This window comes from Zophobas morio, unplaced genomic scaffold (genome assembly GCF_036711695.1).
Source record: "Zophobas morio isolate AGI-343-1 ecotype UQ-CSIRO unplaced genomic scaffold, CSIRO_AGI_Zmor_V1 ptg000006l, whole genome shotgun sequence".
NCBI classification, from domain to species: domain Eukaryota; kingdom Metazoa; phylum Arthropoda; class Insecta; order Coleoptera; family Tenebrionidae; genus Zophobas; species Zophobas morio.
In genome coordinates, this window is record NW_026972111.1 from 14,979,183 (window position 1) to 15,006,544 (window position 27,362).

General features: G+C 37.1%; 1 protein-coding gene and 2 long non-coding RNA genes across 5 annotated transcripts in view; 1 reads left to right on the forward strand and 2 right to left on the reverse strand.

The window, feature by feature from the left end:
- Nucleotides 1-27,362, reverse strand: part of LOC135123848 (uncharacterized) — a 167,430-nt gene that overhangs the window by 104,797 nt on the left and 35,271 nt on the right. The gene's annotated exons all lie outside the window — the stretch shown is intronic.
- On the forward strand, nucleotides 7,660-11,010 carry LOC135123693 (uncharacterized). Its single transcript, XR_010279689.1, has 3 exons — nucleotides 7,660-7,730; nucleotides 10,691-10,799; nucleotides 10,859-11,010. It is a non-coding gene; the product is annotated as an uncharacterized LOC135123693 (long non-coding RNA).
- Nucleotides 11,539-13,473, reverse strand: LOC135123677 (uncharacterized). Of its 3 annotated transcripts, XR_010279680.1 has the most exons (5): nucleotides 13,240-13,473; nucleotides 12,982-13,184; nucleotides 12,500-12,926; nucleotides 11,998-12,419; nucleotides 11,540-11,939 (listed from the first exon to the last, which is right to left on the reverse strand). It is a non-coding gene; the product is annotated as an uncharacterized LOC135123677 (long non-coding RNA). The 3 variants fall into 3 exon arrangements; XR_010279681.1 differs by having other exon boundaries at nucleotides 11,539-11,939; nucleotides 11,998-12,937; XR_010279679.1 differs by having other exon boundaries at nucleotides 11,998-12,926.

Sequence of the window (27,362 nt, forward strand, 5' to 3'; positions counted from 1 at the left end):
CGTCGCGGTTTTCACTCGCACAATACCGTCTTGACCTGGGTGAACATCGACGACTCGGCCTAATTTCCACCTTAAAGGTGGTAAGTTATCTTCCACTAAATGATCATTTTTATTCGATCATTCTTTTAATTCTAGGTGAACAGCGAGGAGTTTCTACCGACTTCCGACGTTATCATCGGACGGAGGAGAACTTTTACTCGACGCCTAAACGCTTTGCGAGCTTGTCAATCAAATTCACAGAAATTCGTTAGAAATTGCGGGTTCGATTTGGAACGGACTTTCGACATCGCGCCGCGCAACCAGCAGAAGGCCCGTAGTTGGGATACAACGGAGACTTCTGCCTACCTACGAAGCGAACTTTGTTCCATCACCGCCGAATTTTTCGCGAGTTGGGATATTATCTGGTCAGTTCCTGATGGTAATAATATTAATAATAATAATAATAATAATGATAATGTTTATTGCCCAACAGATACAATCCAATTACTGGACAATATTAACTTAACTAGTAGCAAAATAAAATAAAATAAACAACGTAAAATAAAAATGTAAATAAGATCATATTCGTTCCGAAACTAAATTATTATCATACCCACAATTAGAAGCTATTCTTATTATAAACTAAATAAACGAACACTTTACAGTTTACTTGGGAGAAAAAAAATATCATCATACAGTTTATCAGCATTACTACACATATGAACTAACGGTGCCTTTCTTAGCAAATTCGTTCTAGAAATTGGTCGATGAAACGTGGCCATGTAGCGAGACGCAACACGTGGTACATGAAAATTGACTCTTTCCAACAATTCAGGACAATCTATCTTGCCACTTATCAATCTGGATATGAAACGAGCACTATGCTCTTCACGTCGATTCTTTAAACTAACAAATCCATGTTTCTGAAGGAGGTAATTGTAGTCTATATTTCTTTGAGGATAAAATCCATCAATCTTATACGAAAGATACTTCAAGAAGCGACGCTGTACCTTTTCAACAGCAAGATTATGTATCACATAGTAAGGATACCAGACAACAGAGGCATATTCCATCTTGCTTACCACATACACAAAATATAGACTTTTTAACAGAAGAGGATCTTGAAAAGTTTTTGATACCCGAAATATAAATCCAAGCATTTTAGATGCTGAGGTGGATATGTTACTGATGTGCTCCACAAATGAAAGGCGCGAATCAAAAAGAACACCAAGATCCTTTACCTCATTCTTCTTGCAAAGAATCCGACCGTTGATGGTATAGTCTGATTTTACCACATTTACTTTCCTACTGAATGTCATTACATAACACTTATCTGCATTTAATAACAACTCGGACTTGTTGCCCCAATCTACTAATGTATCAAGGTTCCTTTGGAAGGTTTTAACATCATCACTGTTTGAAATGGGACACTATAACTTCAAATCGTCAGCATATGCCAAAACTTTACAGTTAAGTGAAAGAAGCAAATCATCAATGAAAAGAACGAACAGAAGAGGGCCAAGATTGGAGCCTTGAGGAGCACCGGATGTACTTACAAAATTGAAAGAATGGTAACCGTTATACGTCACGTAGTTGGACCTACCACTTAAGTAGGACTCCAAGAGTTTCAAGAAGCTAGGAGCAAATCCAAAAGAACTTAGTTTATGTAGTAAGATGGTGTGATTTATGGATTTATGGAGTCAAAAGCACTTGAAAAATCTGTATAGATAACATCCACTTGTCCGTTGTTATCTAATTCTTCAGAGAGAAATTGTGTCAAAGTACACAAATTAGTAACTGTTGATCGACCAGGTCAGAATCCATGTTGGAATGCAGATACATGACTTTGGATATTAACAAAGATAGTTTTATACAACACTATTTCAGAAAGTTTAGCAAAGTTTGATAGTATTGCAATCGGTCTGTAGTTTTTTAGATTAGTGGAATCTCCTTTTTTGAATACAGGTGTGATTCGCGCTCTTTTCCATTTATCAGGAAATGTGGATGACATTATTACTAAGTTAATTACAATTGATAGAGGCTTCGTAAGAGTATATCTGGCGTCACGTACTAAAAAACTTGGTATTTGGTCGTCACCAGCGGTCATTTTGTTTGAGAAAGTTGATATAATATCAATTAGTTGCTCTTCAGTCACCGACGGTATAGCAAACGAGAGCTTATTTGATATAACATCAGATATTCCAATAATGGTTTTTGGCCGAAAGACATCAGAAAATCTTTCCGCAAAAGCGTTGACAATTTCTTGTGGATCTTCAAATTGTTTATCTTCATAAACTAATCTTCCAGGTATACGCGTCGTACCTTTTTGTAAGTGAACATATTTCCAGAAGTCTTTAGGATTATTCTTCATAGATTCTTCAATTTGGTTTAAATACTCACGATATGCTGTCTTTATTATTTGTTTGGAAGTGGATCTAAGCCTTTTAAATTCATTATAGAAAGTCATATTAGATGTTTTTTTCCATTTTTTCCAATAGAAATTTTTGAGTTTCAAAACCGAAATGATCTGTCTATTGTACCACGTAGGATAGGATGATTTGCTAGGTAGAAATTTAGGTACAGACGACTCGAGTATACTATACAACTTGGTATAAAAGTGATCAAGTGCAGCATTGGCATCTTCAAAATTTGTACGGAAGGACCAATTAGTATGTAGAAGGTCATTGTATAACTTATTGTAATTGGCTTTCCGAAAATTATAACGTCGATTATTATCACATGGAAACCGTGGGAGTTTGGAAGAAATCAAGAATTCTGTTTCAATATGCAGAGCAGGATGATGGGGATCAGGTGGAACAAATGATTGTTGGTCAAGATTAACACTGATTTTGAAATCAGTATTGGAGAGAACTAAGTCAAGTAAACGATTGTTGAAGTTTAAGATATTGTTATACTGAGAAAGATTTACTGTTTGAGAAAAATCAAGAAAACTGTTTAATTTACTGCAGAACACATTACGTACTACATAGTTGGTACTGTATTGAGACAAGTTAAAATCTCCAATAATTATAACTGGTTTATCCAAGATCAAAGCGCCCAGTGTTTCAAGAAACACCTCTAGATCGATACTAGACACATCCGGTAGTATGTATACACCAATCATAAAAAAGCGAAACGAATGAACCCTACAGCAACACATAATTATATCTATAAGGGGTACAAGCTCTCTTACTAAGGACACATCAACGGAATTGTAAGTTATATGATCAGCCAGGGCTATTAAGACACCACCACCAGTTTTACGTCCAGTGGTATTAAGATTTCTGTCACAACGAAGCACATTACAATAGGAAGGAAATAATTCTGAATTGTACAGTGATGAAATCAGCCAAGTTTCTGCAATAATTACAATATCATAAAAACGATCCGACACACTTGTATAAAAAGATTGAATCTTTGACCGTAAGCCACGCACATTTTGGTAATATATATGTTTAGAGCAAATGGTAATCTGCCGGGCGCCTTTAGTTTTCCGAGTGAACTATGTTTAAAATTCCATCTTTGTATTTTATTATAAGATTTTGCTCCCCATTTGACAAACGCTCATGCAATTCATTTCTAACGCTTTTGTATAGTTCATTTTGCATCTTAGTACGGTCTCTAGATATGAAAATATTTTTCCAAGGATCAGTCGTTTTCAGGGACTTAGATGCACGAAGTACGGACACCACATCTTCTTCTGACGAAAGGGTAATCTTGATTGGACGACGCCGGTCTTGCTTAGTTGGATCATATTTCCCAAGTCTGATTGGCTTAAGATACCCCAGGTCACCAATGTTTAAAGCTGTTAGAACATCTTTTACAAACACAGTATCAGCCTCAGATTGTTCAGTTTTATTTTTATTGATTAATTCAGAGCGCCCATAAATAATGATGTTGCATTTACGCTTATTCCTTTCTGACACCTCTTGTATGACTTTTTCTGTCTGAAACAGCGATGCAGAAGCTGCAGTAGAAGGAGGCACAGTAGATACAGATAATTTTAATACTTTAATTTCTTCTTGCATTGCAACAATAACTGCCTTCGAGCTGTTGATATCACTCCCAATCTTGGCACAGTTCTTACAGGACCATGATAGACCCGACTTTTGATGAATTTTGCGTGCCTCTGCGTTTGTTAAATTAACGCATTCAATTTTGTAAGATTTTCCGCAGACACAGCAATTAACAATCTTACAAGAGTCAGCATTTCTGCCGCAGCAAGTACAGGAAGTGCTCATTTTTAGTGAATATTCAGGAATGAGGAAAAACAGGGACACACGCTTCACGCTGGTAGTGCCCTTTACAGCGACTTGTCAAAATGTATACAAACAAGATCACGGGCAACGGAAAGGTGTTAGTTATAATTTATACTGAATGAGACAATAGGAAAAAAGAGTCAAATTAATCACAATTAGTTGTGGATGAAAAAGAGCAAACTTACCGCTTAGTTTTTACAGCGGTGATAAGAATTTTATATCAGCTGATAGATAAACAACTTAACTTCAAAAACTACACACAAGTGAATATAAATTTCAATTAAAATCCAATTATTTGAGGGATCAACTGCACAGCCGACACGAATCACGTCTCTTCATACATGGTGGTACTACTGACTCACACTGCGATCGTCGCCTATTCCGAACTAAACTGTCGGTGGAGTGATTATACATGATGGTGTTCTTATGGTATATGTCTTATAATTTAAATTAAATTTGAAGTTATTGAAAATTTCTGGTGTTTATTTCATGAGCTTTCTGTGCTACTGGATGTAATTGAAAGAAAAGTTGTTCCATAGTTTAAAAGTGCGAAAGTGAGAAAGATGAGGAAAAAATTTTAGTATCTTATAGACAAAACTTGGTAAGTAAGAAGTACTTAAACTCTGTGTGCACTCTAGTTGAATAAATTGCGTGAATTCTCTAACTTAATGTTTTTCTGGAATTATCATAATAAGTGTGTAATAAGGAATTATCATAATAAGTGTGTAATAACGGAACTCGTTTGATAAATAAATGCTGTTGTTTAAATAAAACGTTGAAATGCCTAATTTTATACTAAAAATTGCTCAAAATAAATTTTATTTACATCAACCTTACTAGATTTTTCTAAAATCTCCTTTATGCGGTTTATAACATCTATTTACTTAATTTTTCTGCTAATTTGTTCTTCTTATGAGAACGGTTTATTAAAATCATGCAAAATTATTTTCAATTTTCCGGCGCGATCCTTCGAAATAAGTTCGGTCGAAAAGGGTTGAAAATAGTCGGGCGACGCACGAGCTTACACCATAGATGTTAAATTAAGTTACCTAGATACCCGACATAGATAAGGGAGGGGATTTTTTGTGAGTTTCTCTCATCTGCAGGTTGGTAAATAATTTTGCAGCTACCGACATATTGCTAGCAACTCTTTGAAAAGCTTCACTTTCTGAAAGCTTTGTAGCTGCTGCTAGCCTGCTTTTGAAACCCCTGCATTTTTTGTGCAAATATTGTACTTTTCTCTTCAACGATGTAGCTGCCTGGTACAAAGTTGATGCTTTTGGTGTCAAATGAATAGCTTTATTAACACCGACACTTTTCAACAAGCCTTGCAATTCTTGATCTAATGAAAATAAAAATCATAATACAGAAGAATAAAGTTATTTCATTCACTTACTTTTTGTGGGAGTTGTGGGGGCAGGGGACATATCTACAGCAGCATTTTCCAAATTAGGATCTACAATGTCCACTGTAACATCGGTAGCTGGAATAAAGCAGTAATTATTAAGTAGGAGTTACTATTATGGTGATCAGTGATAAATTGTTGTTATTAATGTTGTAAAGTTAACATTAACTATTTCATTGACATCTATAGTATCTTACCAATTTTCTTTGCTGAAGGAGTACACACGGAAAATGATGATTCTTCCACAAAGGCATCATCAAAAGTACGTTTTTCGGTGTCTTTCATGCACACTACAATAACGGAATAGTTAAGAATGTTTTTTTAAATGTAGTAATACTTACTTGGGACATACAAAGTTGGTACAGCTGTTCGTAAAAGACCCTTGCACCCTGGATTAAAATAATTGTCAGTAAAATGACACTTACAAATTCTTTTCTTGTTGTAAATATCTTCCAACGACATTTGCAAAAGATCGCCGCCGATAATGCTGATCCATGTTCGTAACATTGCTTCCTCCTTGCGAGGATTTGGCAAACGAAAACGTTCAATACCTTCAAATCTGCATCCAGGTACACAACACTTACGGCTTTTATTATACATAATAATACCAGTAGCGGCTCGTGGTCTTTCCGTTAGGGGAGGCAACATTTTCGTTTCAAAATCAGCAGGTATTAATTAACATGTTCGCAATTATTTTTGTAAAAAGACAGATTCTTTATCCGTTTTTATGAAAACAATACAAATAACTCTGAGTCAGTAACATATTTCCACCCTTTTCGAATAAAAAACATTTAATTGCTTCACACAAACCAACGAGAATGTGTAAAGACTACAGAATTTGCTTTATTAGCATAAATTTTAATTCATATGATCTAGGGCTGATTTAAATATATTAATCAATTAATTAATAAAATTCTGTTCAAATCTGGGATGAGAGGTTCCTAAATCTTTGACATACAACTGTTCGTCGTAAGAAAACCGTGCTTAAATATTTAAACTTTATAAGAAATTCTACAATATCGTTAGAGAATTAGAGATTCTTAGTTCCTATCAGCATTGCAAAACTGACATTTTCATGGTCCTAATGTTTTCAAGTTAACTTAAAAGTTTTAATACATAACCTTGGCAGTGCACATGCAGTGAACACCTTTTCTCGCGTCTAATTAATGCACAACTAAATGCACGCTAAATACATTCAGCATCCCTGTTCAGCATTGTGCAGTTTCACTATGAGATTAAAAAATTCGATCCGATTGGCTTAAGGACGGTAGGCGTTGGTGCCTCCGCTGGCGCTTTGATAAAGCACTGCTGACTATTGTCTTTCTCAAAAACATATTAGCACCACTGACTAATCATACTGAAGATATCCGTCTATCTGAGGCATGCCTCCGTCTGAAGTTGGCCTACACGGTGATGATCAGCGCTTATTCCTGTCGAAAGCGCGTACTTCAAAATATGTTACCAAGACGCGTTTTAATAAATCACAGTGTTCTATAAAAGTTATTTGCTATATCTTTAAAATATATTTGAAGTTGAGAGATATTAAAACAAAAACTAATAGTCAATTTTTCCAGGGGAGGCACTGCCTCCCCTGCCTCCCCTGACGAGCCGCCACTGAATAATACGTAGTAAAACTGGAAACAAATACACTTTTAAATTACTTTTCAAATAAATAATCACAACTCACCTAATTCCCACACGGAATGATAAAATTATTTATCGCAAATTTGTAGATAAATAAATAAATAAATAAACACAATGAACACCACAGAACACTCACGTGAACACAACCTCAGAACTCGAGATTTCAAATAAAAGTGAGCTCAGGAAATGAGCATGGAGAATTCGGCACGTGGTAGTAATAAGCTAGTACTGGTGATTGGTTGAGAAACACGTGGTTATAAGCGCCATTTTTAAAAATTCGACACTGGCGCCTCTAGTGAATGGCCGGAAAATTAGAGGACTGTTTTGATGACGTAAACCAAGTGGCCGCAGCATGATACCCGACTACCTAACCCTGCGCTGCAGAGAGAAGTGAAGCTTCAAGGTCGAGTGGCCGCCATTTGTCAGAAAGGCAAAACATTGCTGTCAATGTATGATCGCTTGGTAATATATTAGGAAAATAGTGCTAAATACAGGGTGTTATTGAAATACATGGAAACAAAAAATCTGGTGAATGTAGGGAACCTAAGAAGTCAAATGAACGTTTGTTGTTTTAGTAAAATTTTGAAAGGAAAATTTAACCCCTATCCAAACATTCATTCCTCCACTGATAAATAATGGTTTCACGAAAAAATGTGAAACCTAGTAACTGAAAACTGCCGAGGTGTAACTACTGTTGCTATTAATTTATTGCTAGCAACAAATAAACAATGACAATAATTAATGAACTGACAATTAAAACTTCAAAATCATAATTTAATCAACCATAAAATGAAACAAAACGTAACGTATGCAACTAGAGCACGGCCAACTGTATTAATATATATGGCCATCCCAATTCGTATAAAAAGTTGATTCTTTGACGTTTCCAAAATCGTTAATCAGGCAACTACATCTGTTGAGTACAGTTATGAACTTGGTTGGCAAATAATTGTCAAAATGACGTTTTAAAATATCATGTTTTTTTGAAAGTGTAGATAATGGCACAAGAACATTAATGATATTACTCCTACTATTTAGTTTTGAAATAAGATGGATATATTTTTACAAAATGAAAATTATTTAACAAAAAGGAAGGTAGATATTCATAATCTTAAAACTTTTCTGCTGGTAGGTTTGTTACAGCTCGTTATTTTCTTCGACCAGTCTTTTGGTTCCAAACAAATATTATCAATAACTGGTTTCACTGTTGCTCGAATAATTATATCATATACTCTTGATTTATGTTCCAAGCAACAAAATAATGGATTTTGGTCCAAAGAAGGATGGAGCAGATTACATATTTGTTGCCATGTCTTTTTAGACTTTAAAAACGGCAACATTTTTTTGAGTTACGTCAGCCACTTCCTGCACAATGCCTACGGAATATGCATTGGGATAGGTTAATCCACCTCGATCCTGTAACAGGATGAGTCTTAATAGCGGACCAGGAACCTCTTTGAACAACAGCGGTGCAAGGCAGCGATCGCAATGAAATTTGTCGTCTAATTTCTTTAAAGTGAAGCCAGCCAAAAAGGCCACAGATGCCGATGAAATGTTTGCACAGGATTCAATTAATTTACTCAGGTTTTGAATCTTTGTTCTTAATTCCAAAGGTACATCAAAATTTTCTTTGTCTTGTTTTGTATCATGGTCCAAAACCGAGAATTTTGCAGTACTGACAAAGTCTGTATTGGAAACATTAGATGATTTGGAACATTTGGAACATTTAACAATTCCGCATTGCATATTCTGCAGCTCTGGCATCCGTTGCATCATTGGAGCCTCCTTTTAATCTCACGTGTGAGAACGTTGCTTCCACCGCATCGGAGCTAAAGGAACGCGTAAGAACATAGTAAAAGCCTGCTTGTTCTAACAAAAACTTAACACACAAATATGTACTTCTGGCAATAAATTTTAAAGCATGTGCAGTCTCTTGAGTGAAACCACGAAAACCGGTGCTAGCAGAACTGATGGTTTTACAGGTAGCCCTTTCTGCAATTCATAGTTTTGCGACTCGTTACAGATAACTTGAATCTAAATGTTGTGCTTTTTAAAAAACTTTCTAATACCACCGGGCCTGCTGTCACTACAAGATACTATTACATCTAAATTTTTGAAAAAAATATATGAATTGCAGATTAAAAGGAGGGTCCAATGATGCAACGGATGCCAGAGCTGCAGAATATGCAATGCGTCAGATCCTCCGCTGCAGAATTCTTAAATGTTCCAAATCATCTAATGTTTCCAATGTAGACTTTGTCAGTACTGCAAAATTCTGGATTTTGGATCATGATATAAAACAAGACAAAGAAAATTTTGTTGCTTGGAACATGAATCAAGAGTTTGTGATATAATTATTCGAGCAACAGTGAAACCAGTTATTGATAATATTTGTTTGGAACAAACAGACTGGTTGAAGAACATAACGATCTGTAACAAACCTACCAGCAGAAAAGTTTTAAAATTATGAATATGTACCTTCCTTTTTGTTAAATAATTTTCGTTTTGTAAAAATATATCTATCTTAATTCAACACTAAATAGTAGGAGTAATATCATTAATGTTCTTGTGCGATTATCTGCACTTTCAGAAAAACGTGATATTTTAAAACGTCATTTTGACAATTATTTGCCAACCAACTTCATAACTGTACTCAATAGATGTCGTTGCCTGATTAACGATTTTGGAAACGTCAAAGAATCAACTTTTTATACGAATTGGGATGGCCATATGTATTAATACAGTTGGCCGTGACTAGAGCAAGTTTTCAAAATGTCCACCACCATTTCGTATACACGCTTCCGCACGTCTAATCAATGATTGTTGCCTTGTTCATGTAGAGTTCTCCACACCACAATAGATGAAACTCCCACTCGGTAAGACAATCGTCTAATGCTTATACCTGGATCGTTTTCAACGACATTCAAAATTTCTTCTTCGGCATCAAGTGTCCGTTCTGTCCTTTCACGACCACGATCACTAAAACGAGGTTGAAATTTCCCATTTTCTCGTAGACGCTGAACAACGTTAGCAAATGTTTTATGATTTGGCAATCTTCGTTCGGGAAATGCTTCTTGGTATAAACGTCGAGCTTCCAAGGAGTTTCTTAAGGCTAGTCCATACATCAGAACCATGTCAGTCATTTCAGAATTAGAAAAATTCATTTTGTTCTTCCAAAAAATTGCAAAAACGTCAAAAAATGATGGGCTAATGAATGTATTGTCATGTTAACAAGCAACAATTTTACCTACTTTTCTATATTTGATGCATAAATTCTCTATATCATGACCAATTACCTTAAAAAAAGTTTCCATTTATTTCAAAAATATCCTGTATATGTATGTACGTTGCGAACTGTTTCATATGTATTAGGGGTGAATGTGTATGATTACGTGAATTAAAGTATAGTTCCAAAAAGTGTTGGTTTATTAAAAGCGAAATATGCCGGCATCGTGTTCCGCATTTGGGTGTACAAATCGGTTTAAACCAGGAGGAAACATCCAGTTTTTTGGGTAATTTGCGGCCGATTGCTAAATCGGTTTGTCATTTTATTATGTGATTTTGTCTTTAGATTTCCCCTGAAAAATGAAAAGCTCTTGGAACAGTGGGTTAGAGTAATGAAAAGAAAAAAATTTACACCAACAAAAGCCAGTAAGTTGTGTAGCGACCCTTTCACTGAAAGTGATTATTTGGTGCGTCCTGGCACGTATTTACTGCTTAGGTATTTTTTTAATTTTAATGACTTCTGATTTATGTAAGAATTGGAAAACTATTTTAATTATTTTTCCTCAATAACGTAACATTTGTAGTATATTTTAAGTTATATGTACTTTTGTTGTATGTCAGGATTGGCAAGCTAACAATAAAATGTGCACCTGATTTCCTTAGAACAAATAAATAATATTTTACCCTTACTTTCACCATTACCGTAATACGATTCTACAGTATTTTGCCTCTTTGACAAATGGCCGCCATAGGCTTCACTTTACGCGACGCAGTTGCGCATCTAGTAGAGTATAAGGTTAAAATCTATGGCTTACACTGAGCTGAATTGGCTGAGTTGCCACCAGAGATATGGAGAGGGAGAATGAGCTTCCCCATGCGCAGACGAAATCCTTGGTCTAAAATTGAAAGCAGCCATTTTATCAGTTGACTGTTGCCAACATAATCACAAATCACTAACAGAACTTGATATCCCTAGACAATTGCTTCATTATTGGGCGGGAAGTTTAAAATCATTAATTACAATCACCTAATAATAAATCACAACTAAAATATATTTCACCTTAAACGAATAAATAAACATAATTATACTTCAATATATTTATTGATGCGAAAACAGTACTAATTATGTGTACACATGTCTAACAGAAGTGCCTTGAGCAAGGCATGAAAGTCTTTTGCTCAAATTAAACATTTTTATTCGCATGTAGGCATTAATTATTTGTTTAATAAGAATATATAAATGGCCTTCATCGATGGCCACCGTCTCGAGTGCGTGGGTCTTCTAAATTAGGAAAAAGAATGCTGGCATGCCGAAAGTTTTAAAAAATTGTTCATCGCTTGGAAGTTTATCGGTGAGTTGCAAAATTTTTCGTATTAACAGTAACAACAAGTCTTCACAACCCCAGCAAAAGGTTTAATAAGCCCACCTAAAATAAAAATTTTGTTAAGACTTAAAAAATAACTATTGTAAGTATTTTATTTTACCCATGTTTTTTTTGTCCAATAATCTGTAAAACTGTAAGTCACTTCCTCGTGTTTCAATGCAAGAAGAAATGCAGTCTGCGCACTTAAACGTCTTCACCACCATTTTGACAACATAGCTACCAATATATGCCACAACGTTTTCTGCCACTTCACTCAGCCCAATAAAATTAGACGTTCATAGTCATGATCTGCAAGTGCTTCAGTCAAAATATCGAGATCATATTTTTTCAAGACAAACACGTCAACTGATTGTTGAACATTTGTGCTCTTTTGCTTTGGGCCAATGCTAACAGAGAGCAGACAGGTGGTGCAAAGCACTTTACAATTTCCTCCTTCCCTCGTTATGTTTGTAAATAGAAGCAATCTTCTAAGTTTTACAAAATCGTAGAGGAGTAGGGTTATTGTTTCACCCATTTCTCGATCTGAAAACAGAAAAATAAATACAGATTTGTGTAATTCCAGTGCATAAAAAAGTAATACAATTGTTTTTTTAAAAGCTTACCGCACTGAGCAGAAGAAAATTTCTAGATGATCTTGACTACATTTATGTTAGCAAGTCATTCAACCTCTTACTACTAACAAATTCATCAAAAATTCCCATGAACGACGTAGCGGAAATAACAAAGCCCAGAATTGACGTTTTTCGGGGCGTGCACCACAAAGGCTCGCCAGTGACATCCTTCAAATTCAGAAGATACTCACTGGTGTCGATGAGAAATGGACGCCACATTTCTTCATTGTTTTCTCTCAAAGGTGCCTTAAAATTCTTAGCACGTACACTTCGGGAATTGAGAATATCAAATAAAGAATCTATCCTTCTGATGAATTCTATTGTTGTTTCACAACCTTGAAAGTCACTAATACCAAGATCTTTTAAAAATTCAAGTGCATCCGCAACTCTTGCTAAGAGTTTGTGCTGCTAAACTCACCTATAATAGAACTTAATTATTGTCAATAAGGAATATTGTTAGGAAAACAACTTACTTTCATTTTATGTTTCCATCACTCCAAATGTGCCTTTTTCAACTTGTTTGCAACATTTAGGAATTCATCATTTTGTAATTCATGTAGTTTCTTTATGTAACGCCAGCTTATCACCTTCCCTCCTGTCAGAACTACTTTTTGAGTTCTTGCTTTTACTTCCACTTGTACTGCTACTGCTTTTTCCATGGTATCTCTGCGCAGCACTAAATAATAATTATTAATAGTAGTAAAAAATTCAATATAATAAAATATTCAAACCTTAATGTCCTCTTTACACCTTGAGGTATAATCGATGGAGACTCTTCTCAAATATCAGCTGAAGTAGCACTCACAGTACTCATTGAAGTTGAAGAAGCTTCTAGACTTTCATCTAAATTCACACTGGGAATTGCGTTCGATTTCAATCGTTTTCACTCATTTACAACAATGAAATCAGTTGTTGTGAAATGATCTGAGCACACCAGCTTCTACTTAGTCAATTTGAAGCTGTCATCTTTTTTCACAACAATCAGCCACTTTTTTAAAAGTTTTCGATCTTTCGGAAACCTAAAATCAGATATAATAAATATTGCTCACATAGTATTGCAATAACCAATTGTTATTAATTATAAATATCTACGTATTCGATTTTAATAAGATAATGAAGAAAACTTACTGATGAAAAGATACACCTTCTGAACGAAATCGTTGACAATTTTTACAGTGAGAAACTGTACAAGACATGTTTGTTGTCAATAATAATGTCCTTTAACACTAACAAGCACGTTCACACGTACACTAACGGTAAAACAAATTAAGTAATAATTTTAACTCCAAATTACAACTGGTTCAACAACGTCGTAACCTCGTAGGTAAACAAAACTTTAAGCTTAACTGATAAAATGGCGGCCCCCATAGTGTACCGATGCGCAGAAGTCGAAGCTCATTCTCCTTCTCCATATCTCTGGTTGCCACGACGGTTCGACAAGATGGCCGCGATAATTGTCGCTATGAAATTAACACTGAATTCATTGTTATTAGCCGTTATTTCGTAATAGTTAAATCTACGCTAATTCTACCGTACTTTCTAGGGTGCAATGCTTTGGGTTTTTCTGCTGTTTTATGATTTTTTTATGGTTTTTAACATTTTTCAAAATTTTTTTTTTTGTTAATTCATTATTACAGCTTCCCTTTTTTGCAATTTAGCGAATGATCCTACCGTATTTTCTAGGGTGTCTTACTTTGGATTTTTCTGATCTTTCTGATTTTTATGCGATTTTTCCGATTTTTCAAAAACTCTTTTTTTTGTTAATTCATTATTACAACTTCCCTTTTTTGCAATTTGGCGAATAATCCTACCGACTGCGCCATTTTGTCGTGCCCAAATAGTTTTGACCGCGGCCGAGCTTTTGGACACTAACAAAATTATTTATTTGGGTGTAGGCCCATTTCCTTGGAAATGGAAGAGCTAAACTGCATGTAGGGGAAGAGGTAATAATTAAACATTTATAACATTTTTATACATATATTAAAAGAAAGAATTATAAGCATATCAAAAGAATAATCGAGTAAATGTGTAAATAATGACCGGAAAAATAAATCATAAAATAAATTTACACACATAACACAAAAAAACAACATGCAAAACTATCTTCTAAAGCGCTACGCAATTGTATTCCACTAAAAAAAAAACTCTTAAAAACTATGAACATAACCCACGATTTTACTTAAACTTAATCCTAGAAAAATCAGCATTCAAAAACTAAAAATTAATTTCGGTAAATCCTTAATTAAGTGCGATACCTTCTAAACAATATTAATATTACGAGCATGATAAATAAACTTAAAAAACTACTAACTATGAAATCGACTAATTACTTAATTATCCAATAAATTGCGATTGGGCATTTATAAGTTAATTAAATCATTAAAACAACTAAAATAATAATAAAACCAATAATTCAGTGGATTCGGAGAAATCTCCACTGATCATAAGAACAACTAAAATTAACGAATTAAAATCATGCACTTAAATCTACAACTTATGAATATAAACATGTAAAAAGAGATAAATGAGTTTTTACATTCATTGATTAGCTAAATACGCCGAGCGCAACATTTGTTCACGAGAAAAATTGATGGTTACAGGACAGTTAAATACATGTAAAAATAAACAGTCATAGTTTATAAATGCAGCTAAACATTGGGAAATTAGTATCATAAATGCGCTAAAATACAGTGAGACGATTAAAGTAAAATAAAATGCGACGTTTCCAAATACTATAGCAAAATAATCAGAGAACGGAGTCATATTTAAACGGCAAAAATTCAATATAAAATTATCGACAGCAAGAAATTAAATTAAAAAGGTTTCAATTCGGGAACTTCCCAAAAACGCGCATAAAATATTCATGTCGAAAGCAAAAGAGTTAAATCGGCAAATTAAAGAAACACTGGAATAATTATCATAAAAGCGAACGGTAATTTATCGAAAAATCCTCCCCAACAATCAAGAACCGACGCAAGGCCAAACGTACCACCTGCAAACGGGAACATATGGAAGCACTAAAGATTACTTTCTGTGCCGGCGCTAACTGTTCACACCCAACGTAACGAAGAAAACGCATAAATTAAACGCTACACATGTACGATTCGAACTCGAGAACACATGACGAAAAAACGGAAAGCAAGATAAATCAAGAATGACTAAAAGGTAGACTTACACAGCTGCAGCATTGAGAATTGTTCTATCTTCCTCTCGGGCTCAGCAAATTCTTCTAAGTTCGGATTTCTTCAAAATTCGACGAACAATTCGGCAGCGTCTTCAACCACAACTGGAAACTTCTACTGAAACCGTTTTCTGCGCTACTGCTTATATAGGGTTTTTACTCATTATTCTTGTCTCCCGCGACTTTAGTGGACTATATTTCTTCATGATTAGTGTATTACTCGGTACGGGATTTTAGGTTTTATTTCGTTGTTTTATAGGGTTTAGCTTTTAATTATATCACGACGTCCAGTCCTCGATATCACTTGATTTTAGATACTGGTAGTATGCCCTTTGTGCTACTCTACGCCACTGAGTTTAAAGATTGTTATTTCCCCCTCTCTGGGTACTGCTCCACCGGTTCTCCGTTGCTGCGTCATTCGTTCCTTTGTGGCCGCCTCGACACCACGAGTCTCTGCAACCAGCAAATTATCTTTTCACTGTGTTGCATCAGAACATCCTGTTCATCTGCACAGGTAATCTTTCTAACATTTTTAGACTTCCAGCAATCTCTTGCAGGCAACAATGCCAGCCGACAATCGCCGTACCTCCTCAGAGTCCTCGGCTCGCCTTTCGCGCGGGGAGCTGAAACGGCGCTTACGAACGTTGGAAGACCGTTGCAAGCGAAGGCGAAAACATCGCCGTCGCGACCGCTCCCTGTCCCACGATAAGACACGCGTAAAGACTCGGCGTTCTTATCGCGGAGACCGCCAACACTCAGATGTACGGCACTGCGTAACCACTCGGCAGTGTCGTCGTCAAAGCAGCCCAGCAGACGTACGAGAACGCGCAAAAAGTCGGCGTCCTCGTCGGTCCACCAGCCGCTCCAGATCACGCAGCCCACACACAGGTGCGAGCTAACACGCTTCGAACATTCGAGCGACAAACCAGCGGACTCAGCGTCTCGCGCCGAGCCAGAACCGGACCCCACGTCTCGTGCGGAGACAGAACCGGACTCGCCCATTTTAGCGATCTAAGACCCGGCTCTGGAGGAGGAGATCTTGACCATATTTGGCGCCGATCCTTTCCGAATCAAAAACTACCGAGTTTGCCTTGCACACGGCTCTCGCTAGTCGTTGGACTCTTTATGTAGCCAACGGCTTGGATAGTTCGTGGTCTTTAAAAATAAATACCTACTTCCTGCCAAAAAATTGCCCCAACTTACAGGCGCCAATTTTAAACTCGAAACTGATGCCAGCATTACCCGCTCTGATCGTCAAAAAAGACAACCACGCACTTTCGGCTCAGCAACACGTGGGCCTTGGGCTGGCACCATTGGGCCAAGCCTTCAATATATTATTGACTTCCACCCCTTCACAGCCAGAGCTTCTGACATTGGTTTCCGACGCAATAAAAACTTTGACAAACTTTTTTTACCATATGTCATAATTCGGGCGACACCAGTCTTGCCCTATCTCAACAAGTCAGCAAAAGAAACATTGCACAAAGTCAGACTGATACCTCCCTTTTTTGGCGAGGTCCTTGCAGAGCGCCTAAAGACTGCCAAAGCCCTCCAAAAGTCGGGCTACGACCTGAAGGCCCCGCCTCCTGGCCCTCCCACGGGGACTCCCAGGAAAAAAGACGCCGGGGCAAACTAGAACAAACCAACAGTCGGTTCGTCACAGTCAACGTCTGGCAATAGGTCTTTAAACCGGGCAGGCGCGACTCGCCGCCAGGGAGAGACGAGATCATACCGAGGGCAACCCCCGGCATCCAGCCACACGAAATACAATCGCCATCAACCCCGTTAACTGAGGTAAACCACCGTTATGCTGGTCAAATTAAGTCACTATGTCTTGGTCTGGTGAAAGATCACCAAAAATACAAACATTTTAAACTGGATTAAGGGCTATAAAATCCCATTCCAAGCCACTCCATATCAAGTAGCACCGCCTACGTGAAAGCTACCACGCACCCAAAACACAGCTTTGGCCGAGGTCGTATACCAATTATTAAACACCGGGGCAATCGAGATAGCAACACCTGTCCCCATATTTTCTTCGCCAAAAATCGAAGCTGTCCTCCAGGTTCATCTTTAATTTAAAACGCTTAAACCAATTCATTTTGACACCTCACTTCAAAATGGATGATTATAATTATAATTATAATTATCGTACCGTCACACGACTTTTACAGCCTGACATGTATGTGACGTCACTCGATCTTACCGATGCGTATTTATTCATCCCAATTCACTCAAGTCTTCGGAAATATTTGAGATTTAAATTTGAACAAAACCTGTACGAATTTACAGCGCTGCCTTTCGGGTTAGCGATAGTTCCGAATGTATTTAGCAAAATTACGAGGTTACTTACTTGCATCCTTAAGGTATTCTATGCGTCAAATATTTAGGCGATTTTTTCATACTTGGCAACTCATATTCCGGTTGCCCACGGGGAACGGGAAAAACCGTTCACGTCCTACAATCCTTGGGATTCATAATCAATGAATCAAAGAGTCAGCTACACCCCTCACAGACATGTCAGCACTTAGGGTTTTTTATTCAACAGAAAAAACATGACAATTGCTCTCCCTCCGGAGAAACGTCAAGAACTCCACATTCGGACAACCGCCATTAAATACGGTTGGCTATATACTCGACAACTAGAAGGAGGAAAATGCAAAGCGCTTTCCCACCATGCTTTAAACTATAAAGCAAAAATACAACTGTCAGCTGTTTTTCAGCCAGACTTCATGCGGTGGAACACCGCAATTCGAGTAAAGAAAAGAAAAAAAAAAAAAAAACTTTATTCAGTAAGACGAGTATCAGCGAATCATTTTCACCGACGCTTCTTTAAACGGTTGGGGGGGCACACTGCAACGGGGAGAATAGAAACGGTTGGTGGAATAATATCAATTATCTAGAATTACTAGCAACATTTTTTGGTCTAAAATGTTTTTTGTAAACCACTCAGATCATGCAACATACTGATCAGAACAGGCAATACCACCGCGCTAAGCTATATCAAAAATGGGTAGCGTTCGACACCCAGAACTAGGCGATTTAGCTATGGAAATTTGGCAGTGGTGTGAAATACGCGATTTATGATTATACGCGGCACATATCCCCTCCAAAAGACAATATAGACGCAGATCGCGAATCACGAACACTCCACAGATACATAATGGAGTCTCAATGAACAAGCTTTCCAACAAATTATTCAACGGTTTGGTTGCCCCACCATAGATTTATTTGCATCGCGGTTGAACCATAAATGGCCCCAATATGTGTCGTGGCATCAAGATCCAGGCGCAATCGCATGTGATGCATTTACTGTTCCCTGGAACTATAATTACTTTTACGCTTTCCCACTGTTTGCTCTAGTCTTACGCACAATGCTGAGGGCGTAGTGGTAATGCCGCATTGGCCTTCACAACCATGGTCCCCATTTTTCGAAAGACTGTTGACTAGCCCAGTTATATTTTTTGAACCAGACGAGTCACTGTTAACATCCCCTTTCAGGACACGTCATCTACTTGCAGCCAACCTCACCCTGGTGGCAGGGAAATTATCGGGGAAGGCTTACGCTTGAAGGGAATGCCACCAGCGGCTATCACCACGGCAATAGCGTCCATTACTCCCAGCACCTTAAGACAATATAACGGCAGCTACAAGTTATAGAGATATTGTTATGAAAAGGGAATTCCTGTTTACATCACCCAAACAGAGGCGGTAATCATCTTCTTACAACATTTGTATACAAAAACGAATGCTGCTAATGGCACCGTCAACTCCCATCGCTCAGCGTTAGCTGTCATCCTGCCCGGCGATGTTGGAAACGACAGTAATCTAAGAAGGTTTCTTAAAGGCATAAAACGATTGTCTTAAAGGCATAAAACGATTGAGGCCCCAAAAACTCAAATATCAAACGACTTGGGACCTCAGTCGTGTTTTAGGACACCTGAAAACGTACTTCGCCCATCACCCTGTCCCCCTCAGCCTTTTATCAGCGAAATTAATTACCCTACTAGCGTTGATAACAGGACAACGGCTGCAGGCACTGCATCTTATCAAATTGTCTCAGATTGGGGAAGACGAACAAGGTTTCAAAATTTGTCATTGATCACACCACGAAACCTTCAATTCGCAGCGGGGAACAGCCCTGACTGCACATTCCATACTTCCTCGACCAACTAGCGACATGTGCGGCAATCACGCTCACGGACTACATAGACACAACCAAAACCTTTAGTTGTTGGATCAAACGTATATTGGAAAAATCGGGGGTGGACATATCAATTTTCACGCCCCATTCCACGAGACATGCATCGAGCTCTTCAGCAAAACGAACCGGGCTGTCTTCAGCGATGATAAACAAAACGTGTGTGGGTGGTCTAATACCTCCAAAATGTTTACACAAGTCTATAATCGACCCTTGCGGGACACATTCGCCTTCGGACGAAAAATTTTACAGACCGCAAAATATTAATCTTGTTACCTTGACAAATTTACACTAGGGGGCAAGTTCTTATTCTTTTTTGCACAACCTTACTAACTTTAAACAGCAACCAGTATCTAAAATCAAGTGATATCGAGGACTGGACGTCGTGATATAATTGTCAAATCAAACGAACTTACCTGTGAAGTTCGATTCCAATTATATTAGACGTCCAGTCCGAAGATATCACTTCCCACCCAACCCGTACACGGTATAAATCTTTACCCTCACGCCAGGTTGTGCATTCCACTTTAAACAAAATGACGCAGCAACGGAGAACCGGTGGAGCAGTACCCAGAGAGGGGGAAATAACAATCTTTAAACTCAGTGGCGTAGAGTAGCACAAAGGGCATACTACCAGTATCTAAAATCAAGTGATATCTTCGGACTGGACGTCTAATATAATTGGAATCGAACTTCACAGGTAAGTTCGTTTGATTTGACAATTATGGTTACGCGGCTGACGTTTTTTATTGGTTAGTGTGTCGTATATTTTCGGTTTTTTTCAACTTGCGTCATGCTTTTCATATCGTCATCGCTACATGTGGTTACTTGTTGTAGCTATTTTTAAAGAGGGCGTTTTTTTTGAGTTTGTTTATGCGTCTGGGTTTCGTTTGCAGCTGTTTTAGTTTGGATACAATTTTAGATGAAAGTAATTGCGATTGCCGATGTTTATGGCGTACTATTTTGTACAAGTTATTTGCAATGTCTGGCAAGCGCAATGTTATTCGCAATTTGCGAATACGCGAATTTTGTTCCTGCATTTGGGAATTGATGGTTGATTTTGTTTATCTATTTGAATGGTACTATATGCCGATTAGGACATGCGTGTTAATTAATTAAGATTTGCAAATTTTCGAGTTATGTTTTGGGGATTCGTTATTAGTCTTTTTAGTTACAATTTTCTCGTGAACGAATTTAGTGACGGCTCGTCACACTTGGATTACTTTAATATATATCGTGCTGACCGTGATTATTTAAAAACATCTACTACCCGAGGTGGAGGCGTTCTTATAGCCACTAGGAAACATGTTGAAGTCACACAGATTGATATCTCTTCTTTATACCAGGGCTATACAGATTTAGAATGGGTAGATATACTTGTATTGCATTGTAAACTGCCTAGCAAATTTTCTTTCTATGTTATCTTGGTTTATATTCCACCGAAATGAAACGAAAGCCTATTGGCCATTTTCCTGTTTGGTACAATAAACAAACAATTTCATTGATTAAGTTAAAATATAAATGCTGGGATACATTTAAAAAAACAGGCTGCCAGTATGCTTATGAAAATTTTAAGGTGCTAAGAGCTGATGTTAAGAAAAAAGTTAAAGACGCATATACCTGTTATTTGAGTAATATCACACCTTGAAAAAAGAACCCAAAAAATTTTGGAATTTTTTTAAGGCTCGTAATAATAACATGTCATCTCTTCCGTCTACTATGGCATATGGTGAACATAAATTTGATAATCTCCAATCTATTGTTGATGCTTTTGCGAATTTTTTTGAGACTGCGTTCACATCTGATCAACCATCGGCTAGTCTTGACAATAATGATGGACTCAACGTCAGTCACTTTGGTATCAAATCAGTTGACGAAACAACGGTGTTACTAGCGGTAAAGAAACTAAAATCGAATATGACAGCGGGTCCAGCGGTAACAATTATTAATAATTTTTCTAAAGCTTTTGAAACGGTCTTACACTTTCTGATTTATCCCCATATTACTAATATGATTGATCCAAATCAGCATGTGTTTGTGAAAGGCAGATCCACTGTAACTAATCTTGCACTTAATTCGCAGTATATATGTGAAGTGCTAGATAAACAAGGCCAGTTAGACTGTGTTTACACATATTTTTCAAAGGCTTTCGACGGTTAAATCATGATCTTCTTCTTGCTAAACTTCAGCGCTTTGGTTTTTCAGATTTAATAATAAAGTTACTAAAGTCGTATTTAAATGGTCGTCGTCAGTATGTATCTCATTGTGGTTATAGGTCGAAACACTATATTCAGTCGTCAGGGGTGCCTCAGGGTTCGGTTTTTGGACCGTTAATGTTCAGTTTGTTCATAAATGATATCGGCAGAGAACTAACAGCACAATACTTGATATATGCTGATGATCTAAAGATTTTCTTACAAATTAAAAATACAGATGACTGCACACGTCTTCAAAAAAATCTGGATGTAGTAGACAAGTGGTCAGAAACTATTTGCTTACCATTAAATTATTCCAAATGCCATATTATGACTTACACTAGAAGACTAAGTACGTTTCATTTTGATTATTCTATGTCAGGTAATGCGTTAAAAGAACTTAATTGTGTAAAGGACCTGGGTGTTATATTTGATCCAAAATTGAGTTTTAAGCAGCATATTAGTGACACTGCATCTTCTGCCTATAAATCTCTGGGCTTTGTAATTAGAAACTCGAAAGGCTTACGTGATATAGACTCCTTAAAAATCTTGTATTGTTCATTTGTTCGAGTTCGTTTAGAATATGCATCCATAATATGGAGCCCAGTTTACAATGTTCACATTGATATCTTGGAAAAAATACAAAGGAGATTTCTGAAGTATGTTGCTTATTTGGTCGATGATGTAACGGATTTTTATTTAATTTTAAATTGATTTACATTCAAAGTAATAACTAGAGAGCGGATTTCTGTCGGGCTAGACAAGGCCAAACTCGGTACGGCTCGTACGGGATGGGAATTCATTGCAGTTAAGGGCTGCACTTCGTTTATTTGAGATTAGAATAACGCTGCTTCGTTGCACTCTGCTGTTAATTCTCGTTCTCATTTACCTAGCCGTTTGATTAATAAATCGTTAATTGTATTTATGGAATAAGTAACGATTAAATTTAGTGATTATCTATCACCCGCTACTGAGTCCCGGCGATCCAGCGCGTCCCCACCTGTAATCGTGACGTAGCCCGACAGAAATCCGCTGTCTAGTAATAACGCATCTATCACGCGTAGTGTTGGTGGGAGCTATGGGAAAAAACGGGGAGAAAAAGAGAGATAAGAACAGGGGGGACATAGCGTGGCAGGAGCGAGTGAGGAGCTCGGGAGGAAGACAATCAAGTTCAGGGGCTTTTCAAGGAAGATTTTCGGGAAGAGACGGGACCTGAGAACCGAAGGAAGTCAGGAGCCTCCGCCGCCTACGCTGAGGAAAGAAGATCATTTTAACAGTGATTGGCTTATCGTATGTAATACCTTTAATAATATAATTTGTCGTAAACGTAGTTTTATTGGGTTCGGGTTGAAACCCACTTCGTGAGGTAACAATAAAGTAGCATTTATTTGAAATCCTGTAAGTAGGTTACAATGAAGTTTACCCTCCACGCGGGTATTCAAACAATCTTCTACTTGAAAGATTTGAAATGGCCAGTCTTTTGTCAAGGCGCTGGATAATCTCAGCTATATTTTTATTTAACATAATAAACAACATCATTGATTGCCCTCAACTGTTGAGTCAAATAAACATCCATGTACCTACCTAAATTGAATATAAGAAATAATAGAACGTTTGAGCTTCCTCAACCGAAAACTAACATCTTAAAATCGTCACCACTTTACCAAGCAGTTCACAATTATTCTAAAATAGAACATGATGTTGATATTATTTTACTGCAAGCCCTCAGATATGAAATTTACTCGTCTTACTGTCCATTAGTAACCGATAACTTTTTCTTTACTGTCTTTATTACTCTCATTTTTTTGGTAGTTTTTTTTTTGTTTTTCTTACTTCTTTTTAGTGATAGGTATGGGTTTGGTAACTCAGTAATTGGGCTATAGTCTGTTGAATTATCTTTTTCAATAATAATAATAATATTAATAATCATTAACCTTTAATAATGAAATATCTTTCTGGTCCTGACGCTTTCGTCAGTTTGGTAACTTCTTCTGATAGGCCTTTAACTATGATTGCTTTTTCGCTATAACCTATCACTCTTTATTTACATTTGTATCTGTCAACTTTAATTCACCCTCCCCTTTTGAGGTGAGTCAAGCGCAGACGTGGAACCTATTGGATAGCCAAAAATCTTCGAGACTATTCTAATAGTTTTTTCTTGCGGAGAGCGAGAGTGTGTAGTATCGTATCTCGTGCTGAGAATTTTTCCCCGTGCCATTGAGGCATCTTCCCATTATCTCGCTAATTACCTCTCGAAGGAAGATCTCTCTCTCGTACCTAGACGCTTGGCACAAGCCTGATTCCTTCATTTGACCACGCCATTTTCGATTTTCGAAGTCACATCAATTTTCTCTTTCACTCTCGCCTGCCTCGTAGTTGCTTTCTACGCCTATTGGCTCGGAACCCTTAACTGTTAAGGGTTCTTCTTCCGGACGGTTCTTCTTCCGGACGGCTCTCCTCCCGGAAGGCTCTTTTTCTCTTGGAAGGTCTCCCTTCATGGTAATACTAATTCTATTCATATTGGTTCCCCGCATTGGTGGCTCCTTGCAGTTGCTTTGATTACCTTTGGATGCCCCTGGACGGACTTTGAACGCCCCCATAGCACCCGACGTTGGAGTTTCCGGTGGATAAGTACCATCTTGCGTGGCATTGCGTCTTGCTATTTTTATTATACCACATAAGTTAACGTTTTTTGCCAAACTCGGTAGCCTTGTACCAATCCTATAGTTTATATTTATATATCATATATTAATCGACATTTATCATCGATATTTTGTAATAGTTCACTCTTATTCAAATACCTATTTGATTCAATCTTAATTATTATAGTACTCCGAATGTAAAACTAACGCGGTGCAGCAACGTCAGTTATCACCAGATGTCGTTATCTCGTGAATTAAGTAACTTATTTTAACTTTTAAAATACCATTTATTTGTTGGGCATTAGACATAAATAGAATTAACACGAAGAAAAAAAAAGATCAAATTCCATAATATCGATCCCAAATGTAGGAGACGTATCGGTTCGGCTCACTAAGCCTAAATCTTCAAATTCTTCGTTCTTTAATAATTGGATATGTTTTGCGAATTCTAAACTTACTAAGAACTCCATGGCTGGATGTTTTAAGGACAAATACCAATTAGGTTGTATTTTAGCAAAAAGATATAACTCAACAACTTGTCCAAGTTCTAAGTTCAATTCTGGGTTAACAACATTCTTGCGTACATTGCGCTGATCAAAAAGTAATTTACAGGGGCTCGAAAAATTGAAATCGTTGCAGCTCACCCTTGCCAAATAATGACCGCATTCATGACATGCTAAGATTATCAGATCAGTTTGATACTTTTCAGAGTAAGGCTACCCGCCAGGTTACCAATACGTAAAGTTTATTCTTTTTTTAAAACAATTGTCAGTGTCAAAATTCCCTCAAAGACCAGACTGTACCACCCTAAAACCTTTCATTTTGGAACAACTGTATCGTAAAATCTTTCTATATTATTTTTCAAAATTTAAGCAAATTCCAAGGTCGACAACTTACCAGTGTAGTTAGCGGAGATCACAACCCTCGCAAAACTGTAGGGTCGCGGACGTTACAGTAAACAACACGTTTTGTTGTACATCTGTGTTGTACTCGTCTATAATATTGTAAACAAAAGAAAATGTAACTAAATAGTATGTTATATAACAGAAAACACAGAATTTACATTGCTTTCACTCTCATGTTTCAACATTGCTGCTGTACATAGCAAGGACTTTAGAGCCGTTTGCATTGAGGGCTTAATGCTGACTGTTGTTGACATTAAATGCCAAATGAAAAAGTGACAAGCTGACAAGCTGACAAGTTATTAGAAAAACATTCTGATTCAGAATCAGAATCAGAATCGAGAGAAATTATGATTGGGGGGGTATGTCTTCATATGATGCATTAAACGCTTCTAATCATCCCTGATCAGCCGTTCACAATGTCTAATAATATTTTGCCATTTGTCTGCACCTAGTGTAGTAAGAGCCTCCCGCCATAAGGACTGTACCACACTAATAGCGCCACCGTGTTCCCGAATATGTTTATTGTAATATAGTTTACACTGTCCCCACGCCAGTTCAGTTGGAAAATACTGACAGTGGTAGGAATATTCCTCTTGCTCTCGTCACTGTCATAGCATTTACCCTAGACATATTTATAATTCTGTTCTTTTAGGATCTCTGCTGGGTGCTTTTAAGTTGTTCTTCTAACTTCTCCACTTCGTAAGAACACAATCTATCATAAATATTGCGATAGAACGCGCTCATAGAAACGATTCAAATTTAATGCGGTTCTTGACGTCTCAACTGACAGATCAGTCACTATTGCATTGTCGATAAAGTAAAATAAGGAGGTGTAAAAAAATACTAAACTACACAGTTGTGAGTAAATTTTTGGGTTTTGCGTGTCCTTGACCTTCGCGCCCATTTTGAAAAATAATATAGATAAGGTTTGTGGTTATGTCGGTCAATGTCAGTGTCAGAAAATTTTCACAGATCTAAGCACATTTTATACCAAAGGACAATACTAAAAAACGATAATGATACGTTAAAATGCAATTGAACATAATACAGCTGACAGGAAAATGGAAATTTATTTAATGCGTAACAGTTTATTCAGTTTCAGAATCAGATTCAAAATGTTCAGACCCCCAATCATCTTCCGAATCAGATTCTGCGGTTCTGTATCTGAACCTAGCATTAGGTCACAATCTTTTAAAAAACCCCTTGCAGTTCCTGCATGGAGAATAGTGAATCTTCTACCCTCCCCTTTTAATCTTTCAGGAACGCCTAATGGATCAGATTCGTTTACCCACGTTTTTACTGGACTTCCATTTTCATAAATCCATGTCTCGTCCAAAAAGACAAATATGTAGTTATCAGATTGTAGATATTGTAAATACTTTTTTAAAAATTTAATTCTCTTTGCAATTATATGCGGTTGTTCAATTAAAATTTTTCTGTTGTTGAATTTTGTCCATTTATATCCCATTGATTTAATAATTTTGTATAATTTAGACCTACTGCCAGTGTAATCGCAGTTGTTTTTAACAAACTGAAGAAGATCGTCAATGGTGAAGTGTTTTCCATTGGCATGGTATGTATGAATTTGTCTTGCCAGCTCCTCTTTTATATAATGAAATGCTGGATTAGTCTTGTAATTTATTTTATGACGGCCTTTTTTCTCAGGAATTTTTACGCAACCAACATTATCAAATTCATGGATAATTTTGAAAACGACTGTCGAGTGAACC